The sequence below is a fragment of the Pleurodeles waltl genome, chromosome 2_2, assembly GCF_031143425.1.
Source record: "Pleurodeles waltl isolate 20211129_DDA chromosome 2_2, aPleWal1.hap1.20221129, whole genome shotgun sequence".
NCBI classification, from domain to species: Eukaryota; Metazoa; Chordata; class Amphibia; order Caudata; family Salamandridae; genus Pleurodeles; species Pleurodeles waltl.
This window is the reverse complement of record NC_090439.1, coordinates 201,896,355-201,909,923: the sequence shown is the minus strand read 5'-3', so window position 1 is coordinate 201,909,923 and position 13,569 is coordinate 201,896,355. Positions and strand designations below refer to the sequence as shown.

General features: G+C 44.2%; 1 protein-coding gene across 5 annotated transcripts in view; it reads left to right on the top strand.

The window, feature by feature from the left end:
* TGFBR1 (transforming growth factor beta receptor 1) overlaps nt 1–13,569 on the top strand; it is a 464,518-nt gene that overhangs the window by 280,649 nt on the left and 170,300 nt on the right. The window lies entirely within an intron of this gene.

The window sequence follows — 13,569 nt, the reverse complement described above, 5'->3', positions numbered from 1 at the left end:
AATCTCCTGTTGGTCGACGGAATCTTCCCCCTGCAACCGCAGGCACCAAAAGACTGCATCACCGATCCTCTGGGTCCCCTCTCAGCACGACGAGCGTGGTCCCTGGAACTCAGCAACTCTGCCCAAGTGACTCCCACAGTCCAGTGACTCTTCAGTCCAAGTTTGATGGAGGTAAGTCCTTGCCTCCCCACGCTAGACTGCATTGCAGCTGCTCCGGCTCCTGTGCACTCTTCCAGGATTTCCTCTGTGCACAGCCAAGCCCTCTCCCTTTGGAAACAGGTGTTACAGGATGGGGAGGGGTAGCCTCCCAAAGCCTCTGGAAATGCTTTGAAGGGCACAAATGGTGCCCTCCTTGCATAAGCCAGTCTACACCGGGTCAGGGACCCCTTGTCCCTGCTGTGGCGCGAAACTGGACAAAGGTAAGGGGATTGATCACTCCCCTGTCCATCACCACCGCAGAGGTGGTGCCCAGAGCTCCTCCTGTGTGTCCCAGACTTCAGCCATCTTGCTTTACAAGGTGTGGGGACACTCTGGAGGGCTCTGAGTGGCCAGTGCCAGCAGATGACGTCAGAGACCCCTCCTGATAGGTCCTTACGTGATAAGGTAGCCAATCCCCCCTCTCAGGGCTATTTAGGGTCTCTCCTGTGGGTTCTCTTCAGATTCTACTTGAAAGTTTCCAGCAGGAATCATCGTCAACTACTACTTCATCCTCTGACCTCGGAACAACTGCAGACTGCTCCAGGAACCGCTGTAACAGCAACAAAATATCCAGAAGGGCTACTTTTCCTCTGCAACTTCTGCTCCAGCCAGCAACTGCAACAGTTTCCACGGTATGCACGCTCTGGGGACTCCCTGTCTTCACCCTGCACCAGAAGGACCGAAGAAATCTCCTGTGAAGTGACAGTCACTTCCCTGCTCACGCAGGCCCCTTCTAAGTCGATGACCGGTTCTCTTGAACTCCTCTCCTGGCGACCAGCGTGCTCCTTGGAACACAGAGGGTGGACCCCATCGACACAGACTGTCCTGAGGTCCTGCTGTCCCAGTTTGGAGGAGGTATGACCTTGCCTTCCCCCAGAACGACAGTACCCCTGTGCTTCGCATCTCCTTCACCTCCCGAGCACTATTTGCAAAAACAATTCGTGCACAGCCGGGCCCAGGTCCCCAGCACTCTATCCTGCAACGCTCAACTTGCTGAGTTGTTCTCTGGCGGTGTGGGACCTTCCTTTGTAGTGCTGCACCAACCGCATTTGCACCTCCTTTGTCCCTGTGTCCTGGGACTCCCGTGGGTGCTATCTGGTGTCCTGAGGGCTCTTTAAAGTGCTGAGAGCCCCCTCTTCCTCCTCACAGAGTTGAGGCTTCCAGGTCCCTCCTGGGTCCATATAGCACCAACTTGATGCAAAACGTGACTGGAACCAAGGCTTGTTGGAGGAATCTAGCGCCAAAACTCGCCTGCATCCAACTTCACGTGTTGGGACATCCAGTGCATCACGCAGGAAACCGCTGACCTCTTCCTTGGGTGCATTTCTGCACTCTTCGTCCAACCAGGGACTCTTCTTTTGCACCCTCTTCTTGGTTGGCAGGGGCTCCTGCCCTTCCTGGAACTTCTTTCGACTTCTGGACTTGGTCTCCTTCCTTTGCAGGTCTTCAGGTCCAGGAATCCACCATTTGTTGTTTGCAGTCTTGGTTGGTTCTTGCAATAACTGTAATCACGACTTGTAGTGTGTCCTAAGGAAACTTGCAGTAGTTTACTCCTGCTTTTCTGGGCTCTGGGGTGGGGTAATGTACTTACATTTACTGCATTCTTACTCTTTTAGTGATTCTGCACACAAAATACATTTGTCTAGGGGGTAATTCGTGATTCACCTTCACTATTTTAGTATATAGTTTGTGCCTCCCCTAGGCCTATTGCACTCTATTGTGTTTTCACTGTTTGCACTATTTTATGACCGTGCACTTACCTGATTTTGTTACCAGTGTATATGTTGTGTATAATACTTACCTCCAGAAGGAGTATTGCCTCTAAGATATTTTTGGTACTGTCACCCCAATAAACTACCTTTCTTTTTGGTAACACTGAGTATTGTCTTTACTTGTGCATAAGTACTGTGTAACTATACGTGGTATTGCAGGAGTTTTGCATGTCTCCTAGTTCAGCCTAAGCAGCTCTACTATAGCTCCCTTTATCAGCCTAAGCTGCTAGAACACTACTACATTTCACTAATAAGGGATAACTGGACCTGGTGTAAGTACCCAAGGTACCCACTACAAACCAGGCCAACCTCCTACAGCTCCCACCCGGTGGGAGCTTTAGAAATGCTTCTGCCAGGTGGGAGCTGAGATTTGTTTCCCTGCCTATGTTCTTGTGAGCAGGGAACCGGTGTCCCGGTTGTGGTTACTTTAAAGTGACCAAATAAAGTGCACATGTTGAAAGACTAACCAACACAACTCAAAAATCTTTGCACATACTTTGAGACTACCACTCTGAAATGTTGGTTCGGCTAAAATACCTGATTTAACATTCCTATGCTGACATTTCATATTAAACAAATTCAAAATAAGGTGCCTAATGTAAAGTACATGTTCAATAAATAGAAGATGAAGTGCATGATTTAACGAATGTGCAGCTAGAACTGTAACACAATGGTATCAATTATTGCATATGTTTAACCTCATTACATCAAGGTTCCATGCCCAATTCAATGTCCACTCTGTAGTGCTCATGCTTCCTAGTTCAAATATGTCTTACATCACACCTCTTCAGGGACTCATAGCACTAATGGGGTTCATGCTCCAAAGGTTTAACACACTGATCACAAAAACTGAAGCTATGCACTAACTTGAAATTTGGTACAAACCCCATTCAGTTAAAACCAAAGGTGAGCATTATATTCAAAAGTAATAAATAAGGCCCACATTATAAATGTCCACTATAAAAAATTATCCTGTTGCCAATTCAAACAAAAATCAATGATTAAAGAAGTTCAAATGACACCTCAAAGAAAAAATAATTGTAGTGTGATCATACTCTAAATTATAAATTCTATATGATATATGAAAAACCAAAGGTTAAAGTAAGGTTAGGTGATATTTTCAGTAAAAACGTAACATTTAAAACTCTACAAACCACAGAAATTCACCAATTATAGTTATTTCAAATACCTTTAACTTGTGCCCCCTGCCGTGCGGTTTTTCCTCAATAACTTAATTGAAAATGTTGCAGTGATATTATCGATTGTCATAGATGCCATGAGTGACGTAATATGTGGGGTAATTATCAGTGCATGGCGAGGGCACAAGTTAATTACTTGAGATGCCTTGCGATAACTGTAAGGATAAGTGGTATGTGGTTTTTAGAGTTTAAAACATTGTTGCTGTACGTTTCACCTAACTATAACATTACTGAAACCTTTGTTTTTTCAGTGAATTTCAACTTTTTTTTAACGCATTATCATACCCAATATATCCCTCTTATGCCAACAAACCCATTGTCAAACATCAGTAAATAAACTGTCAAAATCGATCTAGTACGCCATACTTCCAGATAGCCAACATCGTACTCAACAGATGCACTATCCAATATAAACACAAGCAACATTATAGCTCTACACTTAAACCACATTTCCACATAACTACCATCAGACTCCAGGTCAGCCGCCACATAGAGCTATCCAAACCATCATCATTGTCCTGCACTATACCTGTCCCCTCTAGATTTCCCAAAAATAGAATGACTTCTCCAAGTAGCCACGGTGCACAGAAATACGTACTTGAAAGTTGTCAAGTGATTTCTTAACAGGGTCACAGTTAGGAGGAAAAACTTACAAATGGGGAAAGATCTTGATTAAATACAAATATCAACAGAAAACAGCCTGGCAAAATCCAGTGGCAGATAAAACTACAAAGAGCAAAAAATCAGGGCCAGGATTTCAACAACAATCAAAGGTAACAGACCCATTGTACTGCATCCCTTCCTCGAATAACCTCCTTTTATATGGGTCCATAAGGAATTGACATCACAGAAAATGGCCATACTTTGTCTTGGGCTTGGAACTTCAGTTAACATCAAGTTGACTGACCACCATCTTGGTAACAGATAACGCAGCTCATTTGCATCGTCATCCTGGAAGAAGAAATGAAGACGCCCACTTTTAACATATGTAGCCCAGCAGTGCCACTGCCACGCCCACTCCCTGCCAAAAACTGACCACAGAATAGGCAACCCAAATGCAGAATGGCCGGTTGAAGACAGCATCTTAGAATATGCTGCTTGCACACGACTTGCACTCCTTCCTCTTCCGCCAATATGGTGCCGCTGCCGAGCTCCTGACTGTTTTTCACAGTTTTAGCAATTGTATGCCAACACACCCATCACTCCACATGCACACAATCAATATCATACAATTACACCCACCACCATCATAAACCAACGTAGCAACCATTTCACCACCATAATCATACTCTAACACGTAGACAATCATACCTGAAAACACCCAACATCATACGTACACCCATCCAACATCATACACCATTACACCCACCAATATGCTTCCACACTAAAAAAAATCCTAAAACACATCCAATGTCATTTTCTAACACACCCACCATCAAACGCCAATGCACAAACCATCCGATTTCTTCACATCCAGCATCATAAGTGCACACATCCACTATCATACATCCATTCATTAATCGTACACGAACAAACTCACTATAGTATATAAACATACCACCCTTATGTGTCCACCACCATCAAATGGAAACACATCAATCATTACACGGCCACCCATTCAACATCATGTAGGATAGCACACACCCCTATTACATGTTCAAAGATCGACCATTTTACATCTGCACACATCCATCAAACACACAGCAACATTTATTTAACCTTACTCGCAAACATACTCCCACACACCCACAATGAAATACGCTTATTGACCCTCTAAAATTGTGCACATATATCGTTTTATGTCTGCACAGCCAACCAAATAAGATTACCCCCTTATCAGTCACCAAACACAACATCCCTGTAACGCACCTAGACCCACTAACATACGTACGACCCACCAAAATCATATGTCCAGAGCCATCATTCTACACTGTAGGAGGCTGTCCTGGCTTATAGTGGGTACCTTGTGGTACTTACACATTGTGCCAGGTCCAGTTATCCCTTATTAGTAGAATAGAGGTGTTTCTAGCTGCTTAGGCTGATAGAAGATAGCTATAGCAGAGCAGCTTAGGCTGAACTAGGAGGTATGCAAAGCTCCTACTATACCACTTGTATCATATAGCACTATATCATAAGAAAACACAATACTCAGTTACCAAAAATAAAGGTACTTTATTTTAGTGACAATATGCCAAAAGTATCTCAGAGAATATACCTTCCTTAGGAGGTAAGTAATATACACAAATTATATGTATACAAACCAAAAACAGGTAAGTTACAGTTAGAAAAGTAGTGCAAACAATGTAGAATCACAATAGCATGCAATAGGTAGAAATAGGCGTAGGGGCAACACAAACCATATACTCCAAAAGTGGAATGCGAATCACGAATGGAGCCCAAGCCTATGGTAGGTTGTAGAGGGTCGCTGGGACTGTTAGAAAACACTATGGGTGTCCAAGATACCCAACCCCAAGACCCTGAAAAGTAGGAGTAAAGTTACCCTACTACCCCAGAAAGACAGTAAGGTCGAGATAGGGGATTCTGCAAGGACAACAACTGCCAGCAAAACACTGAAGATGGATTCCTGGACCTGAGGACCTGTAAAAGAAGGGGACCAAGTCCAGGAGTCACGCAAGTGTCCGGGGGGGGAAGGGGGGGCAGGAGCCCACTAAACCCCGGATGAAGGTGCAAAAGGGCTGCCTCCGGGTGGAAGAAGCCGAAGATTCTGCAACAACGGAAGGGGCCAGGAACTTCTCCTTTGGTCAGAAGATGTCCTACGGGGTGCTTGAGGATGCAGAGTTGTTTCCACGCAGAAAGACCGTAAACAAGCCTTGCTAGCTGCAAGAGTCGTGGTTGAGGAATTTGGGTGTTGCTGGGGCCCAGGAAGGACCAGGAGGTCGCCCCTTGGCTCAGCAACTCAGAGCCCCCGCAGAAGCAGGCAGCACTAGCAGAAGTACCTGAACAGGCACTTAGAAGATCTAAGGACACCGGTCGACTCAGAGTCACGAAGGGGGGTCCCACGACGTCGGAGTCCAACTCAGCGAGTTGGGCAGTGCAGGTCGGAGTACTGGGGACCTGGGCTAGGCTGTGCTCAAAGGAAGTCTTGGAAATTGCACAGAAGCCCGAGCACCTGCAGTTCACGCAGTACATAGGATTACTGTCTGTCGTGGGGAGGCAAGGACTTAACTCCACCAAATTTGGACAGAAGGGCCACTGGACTGTGGGAGACACTTGGACCCAGCTCCTGTGTTCCAGGGACCACGCTCGTCAGGATGAGAGGGGACCCAGAGGACTGGTGATGCAGAAGTTTGGTGCCTGCGTTGGCAGGAGGAAGATTCTGTCGACCCACGGGATATTTCTTCTTGGCTTCCAGTGCAGTGTGAAGGCAGACAGCCCTCAGAGCATGGACCACCAGGAAACAGTCGGGAACGCCGGCAGGATGAGGCGCTACAATGTTGCTGGTAGTCGTCTTGCTACTTTGTTGCAGTTTTGCAGGCGTCCTGGAGCAGTCAGCGGTCGATCCTTGGCAGAAGTCGAAGAGGGAAGTGCAGAGGAACTCTGGTGAGCTCTTGCATTCGTTATCTGAAGAATAGCCTAGAGGAGAGACCCTAAATAGCCCACAGAGGAGGATTGGCTACTGAGAAAGGTAAGCACCTATCAGGAGGGGTCTCTGACGTCACCCGCTGGCACTGGCCACTCAGAGCTGTCCATTGTGCCCTCATATCTCTGAATCCAAGATGGCAGAGGTGTGGGACACACTGGAGGAGCTCTGGGCACCTCCCCTGGGAGGTGCTGATCAGGAGAGTGGTCACTCCCCTTTCCTTTGTCCAGTTACGCGCCAGAGCAGGGCTGGGGGATCCCTGTACCGGTGTAGACTGGCTTATGCAGAGAGGGCACCATCTGTGCCCATCAAAGCATTTCCAGAGGCTGGTGGAGGCTACTCCTCCCCAGCCCTTCACACCTATTTCCAAATGGAGAGGGTGTAACACCCTCTCTGGGGAAATTTTGTTCTGCCTTCCTGGGACCAGGCTGCTCAGGCCCCCAGGGGGCAGAAACCTGTCTGAGTATTGACCTATATGTAGTGCACGCGTGTAATGGTGTCCCCGCACTCACAAAGTCCGGGGAATTTGCCCTGAACAATGTGGGGGCACCTTGGCTAGTGCCAGGGTGCCCACAGACTAAGTAACTTGGCACCTAACCTTCACCAAGTGAGGGTTAGACATATAGGTGACTTATAAGTTACTTATGTGCAGTGAAAAATGGCTGTGAAATAACATGGACGTTATTTCATTCAGGCTGCAGTGGCAGTCCTGTGTAAGAATTGTCTGAGCTCCCTATGGGTGGCAAAAGAAATGCTGCAGCCCATAGGAATCTCCCGGAACCCCAATACCCTGGGTACCTAGGTACCATATACAAGGGAATTATAAGGGTGTTCCAGTGTACCAATCAGAATTGGTAAAATTAGTCACTAGCCTGCAGTGACAATTTTAAAAGGAGAAAGAGCATAAACACTGCCCAGCCTCTCTTCTTTTATCGGACTCACAACCTGGAAATATTAATAACACCACAAGTTTATTCAAGGCGAATCCCGTTGCCAGTTACGTCCAAGTTGATACTACCACGAACTCAAACATTTCTTGTGTCCAGCACACAGCAAAACTTTTATCCTGGAATGTGGCTGGCATTAACAGCAAACTTGTTGACACTGAGTGGGGGGCACTCGTTGGAAATTTTAACGTCTGCATGTTCCAGGAAACATGGGCAACGCATTGTACATACAAACAAGGGTATAGTTCCTTTTTCAAGCCTGCTAAGCCATCTTTAGCTGGCAGGGCGGCAGGGGGTTTAATCACATGGGTAAAATCTATAGAGGGGAGTGGTACAAAGGAGATATATGTGGATTCTCATGATATTTTGGCCGTTGCTATCTACCCAGCCTCAGGCACTCCTGTCCTTTGTCTAAATATTTATAGCAGACCGGGACCCTCAAATCACCGATCTCCCATTGTCGAGCTATTGAATATCTTAATCCCAGACCTTCGCCTCAAATATCATATCATAATAGCTGGTGACTTTAACGTTCTACTTGAACTTAATGCAGATCACATAGAGGTCATGCAGTCTGAAGATAGTGTATGGAATATCCCTCCTCCTGTGACTTTTCATTCTACCCAGCAAAATTCATATAAACCAAGCGTTAGGGCCTCACAGATAGTGGACCTCATGATATCCCATGGCCTTCGTTTGGGTAATGGCCGCTTTCCAGCGGACATTCCGGCCAGACCAACCTTCTTCAGGGGCTCATATAGTAACAAATTGGATTATATCCTCTTTGACTTAAGACTATGGCACCATATTCTAGACTTAGAGGTGGGTCTTCCCCATACTAGTGATCATGCTCCCCTCCAGATCACATACAAGAGTTCTCTCCTAGTAGGGGTCGCACTTCCCCCTGTCTCCTCTACTGCTATGGAGCTGTCCAGTAATAAGCGTACAGTAAGGTGGGACTCCTTTGTGCAATCAAATAAGCTTCAAGGAAAATTGCGTGCCCTAACCTCTTCTCACCAGTTATTTGATACCAACTTTATTCTGGCTCCATTAGAAATATTGCCTCTTCATTTGGACCTTTTTTCTACTCTGAAAGAGCTGTTTACTAAACGTCCAAGGCCACTGACTATTTCCTGTATTCGACCTCATACTAAATGGTTCAACAAGAGGTGTAGGGAGGCCAAAAATACTTTGGCCATCGCGCTAAAGACCAAAGACAGATCAGGCATCATCACTGCTAGACGTCATTATGCTTCCACTTGCAACAAAAGTAAATTCGAGTACGAAGAGGGGCTATGGAGCAATTTACTTGAGGCAGCTACCGTCCATGATTCAAAACGGTTCTGGCTCCTAGTTTCCTGTGGTGATCAGAACCGCGCATCTCACCTGGAGTCTTATATTTCTCCTGACATCTGGCTCTCCTACTTTAAGGAATTGTATGGACCATTGTCGGCAAGTCATATTTCTGACATAATTTCGGAGGAGCCAACAACTTTTGACGAGTCTATGGCTTTCTTGCCCCCTTTTACACTGAACGAAACTGTGTCGGCCATTGCAGCCCAGAAAGCAGCAAAAGCCCCTGGGATGGACGGGATCCCCTCTGATATGTTTAAAGTGGACCAGAACACCTGGGGCCCATATATTAACAGACTTTCTAATGCCATCTTGACTAGCAGAATTTATCCTGACTCATGGAAAGAGGCGATTATAGTGCCCATCCATAAGAAAGGAGAGAGGAACAACCCGGGTAATTATAGACCCATCAGCCTCCTCGACAACCTTCAAAAAAATTTCTGTTATCAGTTGTTGAGCAGGCTGAACAAGTGGCTAGTTGAAAATCAAATCTTAAATCATCTACAAGCGGGCTTCAGAGAAAAAACTAGCACATTAGATCAGATATTTCGTTTTACTTCTATTAATTGGAAAGTTGTCGATGTTGACTTAGGCCACCTATATGTAGCATTTGTAGATCTAAAATCGGCCTTTGATCTAGTACCCCGCCACAAACTGTGGGAAGTTCTGTCTAAAATAGGAGTCCCGTGCTCTATTTTAAATATTATCAGAGATCTTTACACTGGCAACTATGGTAGAATTAGATGGGGCCCACAAGGTGAATTAACAGAAAAATTCCTTACTGCCCGAGGTGTAAGACAAGGTTGTGTTCTTGCCCCTACCTTATTCCTTCTCTTCATAAACGCATGCATCCCTTATCTTATGGAGTGCTCTAACGACTCGCCTAAAATAGGAGGGCAGAAGATCCCCTGCCTTCTTTTTGCCGATGACACCCTGCTGGTTTCTCAAACAGCCACAGGCCTTTCAACCCTGCTTTCAAGATTCATTGACTATTGCAATGATTATGGGCTCGAAATCAACCGATTAAAAACCAAGTGCATGGTGTTTGGCGATAGGAAAGGCAGAATGAGACGACCTATCTATTTAGAGGGTGCCGCGCTGGAAAGAGTCAGCGATTTTGATTATTTAGGCCTGAAACTAGAAGACTCGCACAAGTGGCAGCGCCACATCCAGAAGGCAACTTTACGATTGCAACAGCGAGCGAGTGGCATTGCAAGATTTGCAGCTAGATCTCCTAGCTTTGCCATGACGCCCGCAGTAGAAATTTATAAACTACAAGCAAGAGGGGGAGCAATCTATGGAGCTGAACTGTGGGGCCACTGTTGCCTGGATGATTTGATAAAAGTGGAGAACTCTTTCTTAAGGTCATTGCTAAGAGTTCCTTCCAGTACCCCAATGCTCCCAATACGCATGGACCTAAATCTCCCTTCTATCAGCCAGATCGTTGCACTCAAGCCCCTGTTGTACTGGATTCGCCTATGGTCATCAGATTCTCTTGTCCATTATAGATGTGCGCTAGCTAACTTGATGGCCAACAACACTAGCTCCAAAATCAAGTGGTGTGCATATGTAGAAAGGACCCTCTCGCTTCTTGGTTTGGGGTCCTATTGGAAGGAACCATTATCTATCCCTAAGAACGCAACCCAGACTCTAAAGGATGCTTTCTGGCTCCACGTTCAACTTTCCCAACTGTCCGCTGTCTCGTCATCATCCATGACGGGAAACTTTTTATATTTTAAATGTCATTATGAATTTGCACAATATATGGATATAGTATCTTCCCCGTTTGCTCGTTCATTATACATTAGATTCAGGGTGGGCTCTCTTCCTTTGCGTTCCCTCACTTATAAATGGTCTAATTTTAGTTGTTCTTCTAAGATGTGTCCGATGGGCTGTGCCAGAGAAGAATCAGTAACTCATATTCTCTTCCAATGCCCCGCATACTCCAAACAAAGAGCCCGTTGGATTATTCCTCTGTGCAGAAGTAAGGGTTTTAAAAACTGCTTGCTAGCTTTGAGAATTTTTAAATCTGATTCATCGGTTTTAGTGGTTTGTTGTTTGTCAAAATATTTAGACTCAATCTGGCGTATCAGACTGAACACGCTTAAAAAAGCAGAGGGAAATTTAACAATGAATGTGGTAAACAACAATTGATGGATTTATCATTGCATGCACATATCACTTTTATTGGTTCAGATGCATTCCCTACCTGCTGTTTTTATTTTTCTTAGATATTTTTTAAATTGAAATGTCCTTTTTATCTGATATGGTTTGCCAGGCTTGTATCTTATTCTTTTACCTATAATGCGTTTTTACATAACTATAAGGTGCGATTTTCCATGAGGGAACTGCTTATGTGTAAATATTTCTCTTCTCTTTTTTTTTCTCCTTTTCAATCTTTTATGACTTAAATTGTTTATCATGTAGCTTGCCGTTCCTTTTTTGTGTGATGCGCTTTTATGGTATTTATATTTACCGAAATAAAGCTAATGAATGATGATGATAAACACTGAGGTTCTGATTAGCAGATCCTCAGTTATATAGTTAGGCACCACACAGGGAACACATATAGGCCACAAACGTATGAGCACTGGGGTCCTGGCTAGCAAGATCCCAGTGACACATATCAAACACACTGACAACATAGGGTTTTCACTATGAGCACTGGGCCATGGCTAGCAGAATCCCAGTGAGACAGTAAAAACACCCTGACATATACTCACAAACAGGCCAAAAGTGGGGGTAACAAGGCTAGAAAGAGCATAACTTCCTACATACACCCACACAGCTACAACAATATGCCAACACACCTACCAAATTATCCACACTTACCCAGCATCATACAGCTGTCAGCCACAGTAGAAAACAAGCACACTTGCCTTCTTGCACCCTCACAGCCAGAATTTAGTAATGCTCTGCAATTCCTCTACTAAAACTTAATTACTCTATCATGTATACTTTTTTACAGCATTACTAATGTAATTAATGCATCTTTCAAACACATCACACTTTATGCCTCCGTTACATAACTAGGTCTCAAATCAATTCATATGTATTGTACTGTGCACACTTAAAATATGGTTTCTGGTGTCTCTGCCTGTGCAGTCTGCTGTACTCTAAAATGTATATCTTTTTGTGTTTGATGTTAATGGAGTGAGACACAGAGTCCAACTGTATCTTTACAAGTTCATTCCCTCTGCTGAGGTCATACATATAGTTTTAAATGTGGTTTTGTTTTCTCTTGTACTATAATACAGACTTAGTAATTAGTTGTAGAGTATGACATGTTCATGTTATTTCTATTTTAGCATTGGATAGTTTCATGTATCATTTGTTTCCCACCTCAGTAACCGTATGATTTCTCTGTTTGAAAATCTGTATAACAATACCTATTCTGGGAAGTGATCCAGGACTTTCCCTTGCTCTCTTTGAAGGCAGATTTCATGTCAGTCTTCCTATTAACTTGTAGATTTTTCATGATTATGTTTTGCCTTTAAAACTGAACAGTCTCTATGCCTGTTTGTTCTTTGACTCAGTATTTTCTTTGTGCTATACCTTTTTTGGGGTCTGGCTATTGACGAGAATACAGCTTAGCTTCTGTCACCTATAGTAATTCATATTTGTTTACATTTAGAGTATTTTGAATTGACTAACCATTTGCCCTCTGTATTGAGTCTTTAATTTTAAAGAGGCCTTCATTGTTTGTACTCAAACCTTGTCCCATATGGATTTTCCAGTGTGGGTCCCTGGATTTTCATGTAAATTAATGCCTAGAGCCCTTGTCCTTTGAAACTCACACATGGCCCCATCTATCCATTTGGCCCTTTTATTGGTAAAAGGTGCCAACAATGTGTGCTTACAAACACCTATGTATAACCGCAAACCTTTCACACAACCACTTTTATACTCCTGTACTCAGCAACATATGTCAATATAACGAAAATAATTGTCTCACAGTCAGCAGCTGAAGCCCCACACACTCACTTTTACACCAACACAACCATCTTCGTTATCTAAACACATACCATATAACACACTCAAAATAATCATCAGCCAGCAAAACAACCATCCTATTCAAAACTACTGTTTCCATTGCTGTACAAGGCATCACATTGAAAACGTACCCAAATAATAAGTCAATGCACAGGTATGTTAACGTGTTTGTAACTACAATTACACACCAGTGCAATTAGTATCATATTTTCCAAAAACACACCACTGTGCCTATACACATCTACCAGTGTGCACGGCGCTACTACTAAGCACCAGTACACCAACCATCATGCACCCAAACAAGCCACCAAGATTGTCCCTTCAAAGATGTTATCACGCCATTGTGCAGCTTTTTCCTTACAACTCATCACATGCCGGATTAAGCAATAAAATGGTTATGAAGTAAGGTTGGCGTAGTACGGTCAGGTTGGGATAGAAGGTAAAGAAAGCACCTTAATGTGGAAATATGCATGTGTATGTTTTAAATGATAGTTTGCTTTAATTGC